A 12,526-nucleotide genomic window follows, 5' to 3' on the forward strand; every position below is an offset into this window, starting at 1 on the left:
TGGAGAGCCATTTTGGGTGTTGGATGGGTTTGATAAAACCAGCTGTTAGCAATTTCTTGACCTCTTCAACTATTTGAGCTTCTACCTCAGTGTGGAAGACCCTAGCTGGTTGGACTACTGGCCTCATTCCTGGGTCCACATTAAGAGAATGGACTACCAATCCTGGGTCTAGACCAGGCATCTCATCATAGGTCCATGCAAACACATCTCTGTATTTTTGAAGCAAGGTTACCAGTTGTTCTCTTTCTTGAGCCACCAATTGACTGCTAATGAAGACAGGCTTTCGGGATCCTGGTTCTGTCCCCAAATCTATTTCCTTTAATTCTTCCTCAGGCTGAATCTGGGCCTCCTTAACTGGTTCTTCTGGGATTACTTCTTGGGCCATCATGCATCTTGGTAGTCCGGGACCTTCCAGCACAATGCATTCGGGTCCCGCGCACCTTCACAAACGATAGATCAGTCTTCCCCCAGGTTCCCGCATCACCACACATTCTCGGGATCCTGAAGAGCTGGGCTCCCTCTTTTGTCTTTTTCTTTCTAGAAGGTTTCTCAAGTCACGGGTGCCCCTCCCTCCTTCTTCTTCTTCTAGGATAGGTGCCCCTAGGGTCCCTGGAGCGGGGTTCTCATCATCTGGCTCCAACTCATCATAAAACATTGTTTCTGCAAAGTTCACTTCTCCCTGGCTGAAAGGATTATGGTTGGCAGGGATCCTTATGGGCCTTCCATTCAGCCTCCCTTTAATGCATTGATGGAACGTGGATGGAATAAGGCGATGTTTATGAAGCCACGGGCGTCCCAGCAACACGTGATAAGAAACTTCTGCATTAATCACATGAAACCTTGTCAAAGCTACTATTGGCCCTACCCTTAAGGCTAGCTGCACGTATCCTTCTGTTGATTCCACCGATCCTCCAAATCCTGTTATTTTCATGGGAGCCCCCAGGATCCTTCTGTCAACTAAGCCAACAGCTTCCAGGGTACTCAAGGCTATGAGATTGAGTGATACCCCTGTATCCACCAGTGCTCTTCTGACTTGAACGCCGTTTATGGTGGCCATTAGATAAAAGGGTCTACGGTGGTCTGGGTGCTCAATCTTCATGTCTTCATCAGTGAAAGTTATTGCATTGGTTGTCTCCAGGAAAGCTCGACTAGCATGTGACTCAGCTGTAAAGCATTCCATCCCTGAATCTTCTGCTATGCTCATGAGAGACTCTGTGGCCACCCTTCTTGCTTCTGGTCCGAATCCTAATTGATTGAATAGTGACCTGAACTTAGGATTCTTCTGGAGGGTCCTGACTGTACTCGGGTGGAAGGATCCTTCAGATTCTCCTGCTTCTGCCGGGTTCCCATGTATTACTACTGCTACCACCCCTTTTCCTTTGTGGTTAGGCAAAGGGTTCCTCTGCACTTCCGGCTCCTTCTGAGTGAGCTCCAAGGTTCCTTCTCTCAATTTTTTGTGGAATAGTCTGCGAAGGGTCCAGCAATCCTTGGTGGAGTGCTTGACATAATTATGGATTCTGCAAAATAAAGGGTTCTTCCTTTCTTCTTCAGTTGGTGGCCTGGACACAGTGAATGGCCTAACAACTCCATCTCCGATCCATTTGTCTAGGACATGGCTTAATTCCTCAGCTGTACATGGGATCACTGGTGGTTCCTCGAACACCTTCCCGTCTGGTCTCTTCCTTTTCTCTCCTACTGATGCTGTCATAGCTTGGGATGCGGGTAGCCTTTTTGTCCTCATGGTTTGCGCCGTCCTTCTGGTTCTCTGTAACAGGTCAGCAAACTGTGTGATACATAGGTTTTCAAGGTTGAGCCTATAATCAAAAAGCATGTTGGCTATACAGGTTTCCACGAGCTCCTTTTCTTCATGGTCCCCATAGCAGTCTAGGGACACATCTTCAAATCTTTTGATGAATTGAACAGGATCTTCTCCAGGTCTCTGCCTCACCATTTGCAGATTCTGGAAAGTGATTTTGTCTTCACCAGGGTAATATTTGGCACAGAATTTCTCCATCATCTCATCCCAGGTTTTGATGAACCCGGGTCTCAGCGTGGTGTACCAAGTGTATGCCCTATCCATTAAGGATTTGGCGAATTCCCTCGACATAATTCTCTGTCTCCTGCATAGGGGCCCATAGTGTGGACAAACCTACTCACATGTTCCACAGCACTCCCGTTCTTCCCATCGAAAGGATGGAACTTTGGGGGCTTGTACCCCTTAGGGTATGGTTTGCCAAGAAGTTTTGGAGGGAACGAGGGATCCCAGAGAATTGCTTGGGGATCCCTGAGTCTTTTTCCCTTTCTTGCTCCAGGAGGGCATTGACATCTGCCAGTGTCAAGTACTGAGGGTTGGCTCTTCCTCCCACTGCTGACCCTCCTTCTGGCTGCGTCCCATCTTGGTGCCCAGTAGGGGGAACATTGTCTCTGATTTCCTGTGTCCTGCCCTCTTTGAGAAGGCGAACCTCTTGCTCCAGATCCTTTAACATTGCTGTCATCCTGGCCATGAGGTCTGGTTCCTGCCTTGCGTGTCTTTGTTCTGACACAACCTCCTGTTCTACCAAGGGTATCCCACCTCCTTGCCTGGAAGCTACCTCGTTTTCTCCTACGGGCTCAGAGGCCGTAGGTGGCACATTAGTTCCTTTGCTGTTTCTTTGTCTTGGAGGCATTCTCTGTGAAGGGGTTGCTTCTTCCTTCTTCTTTGCCCAGTCCCCAACGGAGTCGCCAAAATGTGAGAGTGCCCTTTTTTCGTGACACTCAGGCCCAAGGATCCTAGGCCTAAATGAAAAGGAGGATTTGGTGGACCGGGCCTTGACTCACCGCAGCTAACGAGCTGTTTAAGAATCAAGTGAAATGCAGAGAATACTCCTGACAATACAAACAAAATGACAAACAAGGATATCGTAGAATGCCAAAAATTAACAAGGTAAATTCAGGAGGAAAGAAACAGGATTAACTAAGCGATAAAAATTAGTGCTGTGGGGATCCTGGGAAATATGAAGCAAAGTTTCATTAATGCATTGTTTGTTTGATTACAGAAAGCTCACTAGGACGTGCTACAAGGTTCAATCAAGCTCAAAAATTGCAGTCTTGAATGACTATTTCAGCCTTCAAAACTTGCAAAGTTTGATTCTCGTTGAATCCGAGTGTGTGCAATAGTGGCTTTTACAGGATACCGGGAAGCAATATTTTGTTTTCCCTTAATATTTTCTCTTCACTCTTGATTTTCTCTGATAGTTCTTTTTCTAGAGAATTTCTTCTTTCTTTCTCACTTTTTTCGCTACCCTTCTTCGCAACCCATCCCCTCCTTTTATAATGGAGTTTTCTGGGCTTCTTGGGGAACCATTGGTTCCCCTGTTTTGCTCTTTTGCGAACAGAGTATGTCTTGTCCCTGTTGTCTCGGTAAGTCCCTTTTCCGTTTCTTCTCATTCTTTCCTTCTTTCAGTTCTGATTCTTTTGAAAGCTTCTGGTTGGCCATCTTCTTTGGGAGTGCTGAGGTATGCCCTTCTCGGCATCCTCACTTCTGGCGCCTTTTATCTTTCCTATTTGGGCGGAATCCTGTTCTGCCTTTTTAAAAATCGTTTGTTATCATTCTTCTTTCCTGTCTTGGTTCCCCGAGGCCTCTTCTGTCTGTGCCATGAGAGGTCGCTCGCGCTCTTTTTTACTTTTGTTTTCTTGTTTTCTTTTCTTTGTCTTCTTTCTATCGAGCTGTCCTAGTCTTCCTTTTTTTTCTTTGTGCCTGAAGGGATCCGCGCCTATTGATGGTTCCTGAGGATCCTTGCTTCTTATACTTTGCCGTGGTCTTCTCTCTTTCTTTTTTCTTTGGATGCTTCTCTTTTCTGGGCTTCGGGATCCTCTGGGCCTTTCTTTTATTCCCTCATGGGTCTCCTGTATAATCCCTTTGGACTTAGCTTGAGTTTTCCTTCTGGGCTTAACTCATTCTTTTTGGGCTTAACTTATTCTTCTTGGGCTTATTTTACTATGATCTTTTTCATACCTCAACATACCTTGACCCCCTGCTCCTGCTCCATCTCATTCCTTTGCTGCTGATGCCCCCGAGAAGAAGAGAAAAAGGGGAAAATAGACTGAGAATGAGAGCTTTGAAGAGGGGGAGATACCTCAATCCACTTAACAACCGCCCTCTAAGGAGCCCAGAATTACAAGGGTGCAATAAAAGAAGGGTACTTCTGCCGAGGCAGGTAAAAGCATTGAAGGGGAGCAGCGCTCCAAGGCCACTATATGGAACCTAGCCTTTATGCTCAGCATAAGAGACCTCGTCACATCTAAGGCAACCCTTAGGGACAAGTTCGGGCTAGTGTTCGAGTGCCTTGAGAAGGCCCTACTTCTTCCTGATGACATGCAGGAACTAAAGGGGCTAAGGAAACGTGAAGTCTTCCTCTCACTAAAGAGGGACCTTGTAAAGATTGGCTTTTATACCTTAGTTTCTATATGACTTACTCATATCTTTTATGTTAAGAACTCTAACATGTGTATACATTTTCTCCTAGAAACAAGCCATGCAAGTGTCCTTTGTGAGTGAGGAATGGGTCGACCACACTTTCTCAAAGTCCCCAGAAGTGGAAAGTAAATTGGCCCATTCGGATAAGGATTTGGCTGAGGCAAAGAAGAAGTACAAGGACTCACTGTTCCACCTAGCCGAGGCCGAGAGGGGGCATAAGAACACCGAAGCTACTTTATGAGTGTTTGAAAAGAAAGCCAAAGAGTTACGGGTTTCATTGAAGAAGACAGAAACGCAACTAGCTTCGGCCAAAGAGTAAATCAAGCTCCAGCAAAAGGAACTTGAGGGCAAGGATGCTGAAAAGGCAAAGGCTAAACAAGTCGTTTATGATGCTAGAATGACCCAAACTGCCCAAAGCTTAACCGCCCAACTTAGAGATGTGGCTCGGGCCTTGTATCTCGAAGTTTAGGGTGAAGCCATTAATGCTGCTAGAGTTGGTGTTGACTCTGATCTTGGGGGGCCTAACAAAGTTTACTATCCCTTAGCTTTTCGTGTTGCTACCAGTTCTACCCTTCCTTAGCCAGATCCAAGCTCTAACTCCTCAGCGCCTAAATCCTTGGCAGCCCCAACTTCTGAGCCTTCTACTCAGAAAGAAAAACAGACTCCAACCCTAGTGGTGGAACTGGAATCAAAAGAAGTTGAAGAAGCTGAGAAATTGAAGAAAAAGAAAAAGGAGAAAGAGAAGTATGTCGCAGCATAGCTCTGTTAAGTTTAGCACTTAGGCAAATTTTGTAACGAGCTAGGTTTAGCAAACGCTCTTCTTCTTTTTTTCTTCTTTTTTAGTTTTGCCCGATTTGTAAACATTTTTTTGAACTTTGAATGAATATATCCTGGTTTTGTTGCATTCTCATTTTGCTTAAATACTTACTTTCTCATTACTTTGCAAAATATAATAGACACTTTTCCTTATTAAAGTGTATAGTTTCAAGTATATGAAGTCATCATCAACTAAATTTAAGCCTAACAATATGATTCAAGAATCCAGAAAGAATTATGGTTATGTTTCTGGATTTAACTATATTCACTTAAGGTTAATTTACCCAAGGCTTATGATCCGAAGAGTCGAACAAGGCCGAAGTTCTGTTTAACACTTAGCCAAATTTACACAAGAATTAATTTACCCAAGACTTATGACCCGAGGATCCAAATAAGGCCGAGGTTTTGTTTAACACTTAGCCAAATTCACATAAGAGCTAACTTAACCAAGGCTTGTGACCTAAGGAGTTGAATAAGGCCGAGGTTCTATTTAACACTTAGCCAAATTCACATAAGAGTTAATCATAATGATTAACTTTAGAAAACCAAGCATCAAACATCAAGCGAAAAGAGTTTGAACGAAATTCAAAATATTATTAATAATAATATCTACGCAAATTGTTTACATTCCATGGACATAGAACAACATTCTCATCCAAATATTCTAAGTAATAGGCACCAATACCAGCTACTGATGCGATACGATGGGGACCTTCCCAATTAGACCCTAACTTTCCCCATGATGGATTCTTCATAGTTCCTACTACTCTCCTTAAGACCAGGTCCCCAAGAGCTGGTGGCCTTACCTTGACTCCACTGTCATACCCTTGCCTAAGCTTTTACTAATAATGTGCCATTTTGACCATGGCCACCTCTCTTCTTTCGTCAACTAAATCCAAATTTGTTGAGAGCAAATGGTTGTTTTCTTCCACACAAAATTGGCTAGTCCTTAACGTTGGGAATCCTATCTCGAGAGGTATAACCGCCTTAGATCCATAGTTCATTAAGAATAGAGCGTCCCTAGTTGATCTTCGGGGTATGGTGCAATATGTCCACAATACATGAGGTAACTCGTCCACCCATTTCCTCTTTGCTTCATCCAGCCTCTTCTTTAGCCCACTAACTATGACTTTATTGATTGCTTCTGCTTGCCCATTTCCCTGTGGGTAGGCAGGAGTTGAATATCTATTTCTAATACACAACTCTCCACAATATCTTTTGAAATCCTTACTGTCAAATTGGAGCCCGTTGTTCGAGATCAATGTATGGGGAATCCCGAATTCTTCCAAACAAACTTTTTAGCATCCACATCTCTAATATTAGACAGTGGCTTGACCTCAAACCATTTTGTAAAGTAGTCAGTCTCGACGAGAAGCCATCTTCGGTTCTTTATTGCCCTTAGGAATGGTCCCACTATATCTAAGCCCCACCGAGCAAGAAGTCAAGGATTGGAGAACGGATTCAAGACTCCACCAGGTTGGTGGATATTTGGAGCATATCTCTGACATTGGTCGTACTTCTTTACGTAATCTTGAGCAGCTTTTTGCATACTTGGCCACCAATACCCTTGGGTAAGAGCTCTATGGGATAAAGACCTTCCCCCAGTATGACTGCCACAAATCCCTTCATGCAACTCCTCCAATAATGGTTCTACAGCTTGAGGATGGACACATAGCAAATATGGTCCTAAGTAAGAGTGCTTGTACAACTTCTGCTCCTCGAAAACCCAATATCGTGGAGATTTTCTTCGAATCTTCTCAACCTCACCTTCGTCTTTGGGTAGTGACCAATTCCTTAAGAACAAAACTAATGGGTCCATCTAACTTGGACCAACCTGTATGCTATGTATTATGTTCGGTGTTTGATTACTACGGCCGGGGACCACTATATCCTCGACGATTATAACCCGAGGGAGGCCTGATCCCGAAGAGGTGGCCAACATAGCCAACGAATCAGCATGAGAGTTCTGGCCTCTTGGGATCTACCGTATGGAGAAAGCTTCAAAGCTGGATTGAGCCTTCCTGATTTTGATGAGATATCTTTGCATTCGTTGGTCCCTGGCCCTAAATTCTCCATTGACTTGCCTAACCACTAGTCTCGAATCCGAGAAAACTTCTACAACTTTTCCTCCTAGCTTGCTAACCATTTCCATTCCAGCCAATAAAGTTTCATATTCTGCTTCATTGTTTGTGGCTGGAAATCCAAATCTTAAGGATTTTTCCACAGTTATCTTCTCAGTGGATATTAAGACAATTCACACACCAGATCCTTTCTGATTAACTGCACCATTAGTATAAACTTCCCAAGATGGAAGACAGGGAGTGAAGACTACCAGGATCTTAGAACCTGACATCTCGTCTCCCACAAAATCCTCGGTAAACTCAGTAACTAGGTATGCTAGGATTTGTCCCTTTACATTTGTCTGGGGCATATATTTGATATCAAAAGCACTGAGCATTGTTCACCACTTGGCAATCCTCCCCGTGTTGTCAGATTTTCAAAGCAGTGCCTATAGAGGGAGTTGGGTAAGAACCACCATGGTATGCGCTTGGAAATAAGAAGGGAGTTTCCTCATTGCATGTATAATGGCCAAAACTACCTTTTCTAAGGGTAAGTAGCGAGTTTCTACTTCCTGTAAGGATTTGCTGACGTAGTAAACAGGCCTTTTCACCCCATCATTTGTTTTAAGCAAGACTAGACTTACTGTGTGATTAGTAACTGCTATATAAGCATATAAAACCTCCTCCTTCTTGGGTCGGGAGAGAACATGAGGAGTTGATAAGTACCACTTTAATTCCTTAAAAGCATCAATACATTCCTTTGTCAACTCAAAATTATTCCACTTGTGGAGGAGTTGAAAGAATGGACGACAACGCTCTGCTGACTGGGAAATGAACCTATTCATGGCAGCTGTCATTCCTGTTAGCTTCTGTATTTCTTTGGGATTCTGAGGTGGATGCAGGTTATTTATGGCTTTTATCTGATCGGGATTAATCTCATATAACCCAAAAACTTGCTCGAATTGACACCAAAAGAGCATTTAGAAGCATTAAAATGCAACTTGTGCTCCTTAAGCACCGAAAACACATTTCCCAAGTCATTCAAATGCTCCGAAGTTTGCTTACTTTTTACAACCATGTCGTCAATATATGCCTCCACATTCTTCCTGATTTGAAACTCAAACATTGAGGTCACCATCCTCTGATACGTGGATCCAGCATTTTTTAAGCCAAAAAGGATTACACAGTAATGGTAATTCCCAATAGGGGTTTGAAATGCTATCTTTTCTTGGTCGGGGAGGGCTAAAGTTATTTGGTGATACCCCTGGAAAGCATCTAGAAAACTCATCCAAGGATGCCCAACAGTCACATCCACTAGTTGATCAATCTAAGGTACGGGAAAAGGATCCTCTGAACAGGCTTTATTCAAATCTATGAAATCAACACACACTCGCCACTTCCTGTTCTTCTTTTTTAACCATCATAGTATTAGCTTCCTTGATTGCCTCTGCTTGCTTGAGTTTGATCACCTCTTCCTTGACTGCCTAGGCGTGCTCCTTTGAAGAGCTCCAAGATTCACATTCAAATGATAGCATATAAAGTCCAGGTTAACTCTTGGTGCCTCATAAGCACTTCAGGCAAAAACATCCACGTTATCATTCAAAAAGCCTATAAACTCCTCTTTTTCAACAGGGGGTAGTTGAGCCCACACCTGAAAATACCTATCTCCATCCAATCCGATCATCACTTTGTCTAACTCCTCACAAAACAAACCCTGGCGCTCAATCCCGAGGTCTCCCTCAAGGTCCATTAATTGCTATTAGGCCTCTTTTGAAGTTGAAGAAGCCTTATCCAATGATTGTTGTCTGATAGTAGCCACTAGGCATTGCTTGGCAATTGTCTGACTTCCAACAAGTTCCCTAACTCGGCTCTCAGTGGGGTATTTGACTTTTAGGTGCAAGGTAGACGACACCGCTCCTAGGAAATGTAACTAGAGCCTTGCCAAAATAGCTGTATAAGGGGAATAAGCTTCAACCACAATAAAGTTTACTTGCACAACTTCATTCCCTACCTGCACAACTTCATTCCCTACATGCACAAGTAGCTTAATCTTTCCTCAAGGAATCAAAGTTCTCCCAGAAAATCTGACCAAAGGGGAGTCATACCTGTTTAGATCCTCAGGCTTGAGGTTTTGTCCGTTATACAATTCTGGGTAAATTATCTTCGCTCCACTTCCCTAATCTATTAGGACTCTCTTCACATCATATCCCCCAATCCGCAGGGTCACAACTAGGGCATCGTCATGGGGTTGGAAAGTCCCAACCGTATCTTCCTCAGAGAAGCCCAAAGTCGGTAATGCTTTAAGCCTAACCTTCTTAGATTCTCGGATTTGCTCCTCGAGCTCTAGCTTTGATGCCACTGACATGACGCTTGAAAGTGAACCCATACAATGGCTAGGAGTGGCAAAAATCACATTGATTGTTCCAAGAGGTGGCCGAGGAGCAATTTCCCTTTGATACCCTGCTTTGGTCTGATTTGCTTGCCCTAAAGGCTAGTGCATGAACTGCTTTAGCTTCTCGACTTTCACCAACTAATCCAGATGATCACGCAAAGTTCTGCAATCTTCAGTTTTGTGTTATCTAACCTAATGATACTGGCAGTAAAGACTTTGATTATGCTTGGATGGATCTCCTCCCATCTTATTAGGCCATTTGAAATAAGGCTCATTCTTGATCTTCTCGAGGATTTGATATACCGACTTCTTAAACACCGAATTTACTACTTATGCATTAGCCCTTGAGGATTGATTAGCAAACTCTCTCCTAGATCAGTTATGATTGTACCTCTCTGGTCGAGTATCTCTTCTTTTAGGGCGGAAGACTTTGGTTTTTCCCTTTCCTTGGGTTTGATCCTCCTCAACCTGCTTATGCTCATCAATACGATCCATGAGCTGACGCATATTCAGGCGAGTTTCATAGTCAAGGATTTTCTCAAGTCATGTTTTGTTTGGAGCCCAACCTTAAAGGTCCTGATGGCCACATCCTATAAATCCCCATCAATTTCGTTAAATGTTTCCTAGTATTTGTCAGAGTAGGTTTTGAGTGTCTCCCCCTCTCTTATTACCATGGACAACAAAAAGTCTAAAGGCTTGGGGACCCTACTGCACGACACAAACCTAGCTTCGAAGGCTCTTGTCAACTCTTCATAGGAACCTATAGAACCCTCTTCTAGCGCATCGAACCATCTCATGGCAACAGGCCTAAGGCTAAAAGGAAAGACCTTACACATGAGGGCCTCATTCCTTGAATGAATGGCCATCCTTTGATTAAAATGACTCACGTGCTTCACAAGACCAGTCCTCTCATTGTAAATAATAAAAATAGGTTATGTGAAACGATGAAGGAGCTTGGCCTATCAATTCTTCACGTGAAGGGTGACTTAGCAATTTGTCATAGAGCTTTGCTCATTGCATCATTTCCCATGCTCTTAGGGAATGAGCTATCTTCGTGCCTTTTACTATGTCTCTCCACCCTATCCAAGTGTGAAGACGCAAAGAAAGATTCACTAGGGGGAGTCTTGGACCTTGGTCTATAAATACTATCTTCAAATCCTGAACTTGATAGGCATGTTCGATTTCCCCTATCATGTGCCCTACGACGCAATTTTTTGCATAGATAATCATTCTCCAACCTAAGATTTTGTGTCTCTTGTTCATGGGAAACATGACTCCCAGTCCTTGATTAGCTCCTACTAGTATCCCCTGTGTGTTGCGTTTTCACCCTAACGCTTGGAGTTCGATCATGCTCTTGATCTCTCCTTCATTCTAGACTGACAAAGTGGTCCACACACTGTGAGGCAACAGATTCCTTTCTACTCTATTTAGAGTTAGCCATAACTTGGGAGAAGTGAATTGCAGATGTTTCCCACAAACGGCACCAATTGTAAGTGCTCAAAAAATACATGTCCGATCCCACTTAGATTAGTGCTACCTTGTCCTTCAAATCAAGCCCAAACAATAGAATTTGTTGAAAGAGTGAGAAACAAGTCCAAGTGCAATACTACACTAAGCCTAAGCTTAAGGCTGAAGAGCCCAGATTAACAGATTGAGGTGATTTAATCAACAACTGAGGATAAAGTCCTCCTCGGGCAAGTCTAAGGATCAACTACTTGTATATAAATTCAGTTCAAGTTTTACACAAGGTTGGTCACAGTTCTGTTTCCTATTCTAATGGTTCTTAAAATGTTCATCCCTTTTCTCTAGGGGGGTTCCCTTCCTTTTATATCCCTTTTCCATGCCTCCCAGCCCTCCACATGTATGTCTCAAGGCACTTCACAAGATATTTTTCCTATCAAGACTCTGCTGAAGGTGGTAGAAAGGACTACTAGTTGTGAAGTTATTGTTTAGGGGTCATTTCCACATTAATACAGCTAATAAGGTTGTTGTAAGGCATTGAATACGGAGGTGGGAGGTATGTCGTTCAGGAAACTTCCTCCCACCATCCCTACCCCCGTTGTTATCTTTTCTCCTCCCCTCGAGTCTTCACAGGATATTGATTGTCCTGATTCTCTTTCTCTCCTCGAGTGGGTGTCCTCAGGGCTCGCTTACCCTTCTGGGTCTTGGATTAGGCTTGTTAATCCCCGGCCTAGAACTCCTCGGTCCTTGGACTCCACACAGCAACAATATTCAAGAAACCAAGCTATAATAAGTTGAGCAAGCTTGTCAACATTCTGCATATGATTACACATATACCTTTAAACAAATTGTATTAGAAATCTTTAACAGGCTTGACTGTGCAATCTCACAGCAATAACCGACAGGCACACAAAGGAACCATAAATCACAACAATGTCAATTATTTTAATATTACAAAAAAGTGTTTTCATTTTACCTGGTGGAGGCCAAACGCAAGTACTGCCAGATGGAGAGGATTGAAGGAGTTCTTTCCATTGACTCTGTCCCATACACTAGTCAACATATCTGAAAACTATACAATGGTTTAGACATAACCTGACAATGACATATTACTTGTAAAGAGAAAGTCCCCAATTAGTAACAAAGTCATATATATTATCCTTATCCTTAATATGTTAATTAATTATTAAATTGTTTATAATGTCATCATGGTGTGATCCAACCATTCTAGCAATAATTCAGTACTTTCATTCATATTGGACTCTGTGTACTTGAAGCCCACAACACTCAGTTCAACAAATCCACATTCAACACTAATTAAAAGTTGAAACATTGAGGATA

At 43.0% G+C, this 12,526-nt stretch overlaps 1 protein-coding gene across 1 annotated transcript in view; it reads left to right on the forward strand.

Annotated features, from left to right (window-relative positions):
* LOC126719071 (cytochrome P450 CYP749A22-like) overlaps nt 1-12,526 on the forward strand; it is a 49,228-nt gene that overhangs the window by 33,791 nt on the left and 2,911 nt on the right. The window lies entirely within an intron of this gene.

This window comes from Quercus robur, chromosome 3 (genome assembly GCF_932294415.1).
Source record: "Quercus robur chromosome 3, dhQueRobu3.1, whole genome shotgun sequence".
Classification (NCBI taxonomy): Eukaryota; Viridiplantae; Streptophyta; class Magnoliopsida; order Fagales; family Fagaceae; genus Quercus; species Quercus robur.